We start from the raw sequence: 1,628 nt of genomic DNA on the forward strand, positions 1-1,628 counted from the left end.
TGCTTTTGCATTCCAAAAGAACGAATATTAGAAAACATTGAAAAAAAGTCTGAGATAATACAATTATATTCTACTAGAAATAAACTCAATAGTGTGCGCTAATTAGATAATGTGATAATCATGTTTAAAAATTCTTTTCAAGTCTTATTTTTCAGGAAATAATATTGCGGACCAGATTGCTCTGAGCGCTTGTGTTGTTTACCAAGAAAATGCACCCCTGTTGGTTTTTATTTCTGTATCGCATCGCGGTGAGTTTCTATTTCTTGGTGATTCGGTTTGTGAAATGGTAAACAAATTATTGAAATTTATTTATTTGATGTGTTTAACATTTGATTAATGCAATTTTCTGTCTTTTCAGACTATTAATTACAAGCACAGCATCATCAACGGTGATTGCAAGAACTACTGCAATCCCTGCGGTTTTTCCTCTTGGTAAATGCGTTCTGGTCGTGACCAAGGTGGTCTCCCAAATCGGCTGGGAATAAGGTTAGTCATTTTCAATTTTATATCTTTGTTCATCGACATTATATGATATGTGATCATTGCAGGCTATTGTTGCAGAACAAAACGCCACAACCACTGTTGTGGTAAATATGTTCCAGCAGTACTGCCCACCGCCGTCGGTGTAATGATTTCGATAGCTGAACAAACGCCATCTCCTGGGCATTCCCACATGCCGACAATAGCTATTATATCACGTGTGAATAAAACTGCGGCTAAATTTGGTTATTAACAGTGCAATAGTGCCATGTCATTGGCAAAAACACTAAGGGCTGCTGGCACATAGGGGTTGTAAAGTTTTTGGAATCGATGAACTTACTGGAAGAAGACGATGGTCGAAAACATATGATGAAATATCTTCTGACATGCCTTTGACAATCGTTAAGTCAGACGGAGGCTTCACATACGATATTTCACACATGGCTGGAATTCGTTAGCGGACAGCACACATTTACAAAATATTTATCGTGCATGCATATTCGATTCCGATTTTATGGGTCGATTACGGAGGACAACCGAACTTCAGTTGGTTGGCCAGTGGATGAAATGGTATTACCGTTGGCAACTAGCAACTGAAAGCTGGTAACTGAGTTGCTATATTGGCAACTGCATTTTTGTGGCTGCCGGGAAATTTTGATTGAGATACTGTATTTCTTTTTTCAACTTTTTTATTTTTTTTTATTTGTATCACCTTGAACTTTATGAAACTTAAATATTGCTATTCATAACAAAAAAACATTTTCATTTCAGTGGCGCTGTCCATCGGCAACCCTACTCAGGTTCCGTTCCATAATCGATCCATAAGTCATAATCGCACGAACTAATCAAGGCTGTCATAGAATCCATCGTAGTCCGATTTTTCGTGAAATCTACGAAAATGCTATTAAATTCAAGTAACTACGAACGCAGTGCTTGCTTTGAATACACACGTTCATAGCAGTTCAGATTCAGTGATCGCTTTTTTGTAGATTTTATGAAAAATCGGACTACGATGGATTCCGCCACCAATATGTTTTATCCTTTGACAAGATGTTGGAGAATCGCGGCAGCACAGCCCTATACCTACTCTATGCTCTTACGCGCATATGCTAAATTTCTCCCAACAGAACCAAAAAATCTCAAAACTA

At 37.8% G+C, this 1,628-nt stretch overlaps 1 long non-coding RNA gene across 1 annotated transcript; it reads left to right on the forward strand.

Moving 5' to 3' along the window:
• Nucleotides 1–246: 246 nt before the first annotated feature.
• LOC118734720 lies at nt 247–937 on the forward strand. The gene is made up of 3 exons (XR_004992416.1): nt 247–286; nt 359–486; nt 549–937. It is a non-coding gene; the product is annotated as an uncharacterized LOC118734720 (long non-coding RNA).
• The last annotated feature ends 691 nt before the right edge of the window (nt 938–1,628 follow it).

Source organism: Rhagoletis pomonella, unplaced genomic scaffold, assembly GCF_013731165.1.
Source record: "Rhagoletis pomonella isolate Grant_MI unplaced genomic scaffold, Rhpom_1.0 Rhpom_scaffold_00002, whole genome shotgun sequence".
Classification (NCBI taxonomy): Eukaryota; Metazoa; Arthropoda; class Insecta; order Diptera; family Tephritidae; genus Rhagoletis; species Rhagoletis pomonella.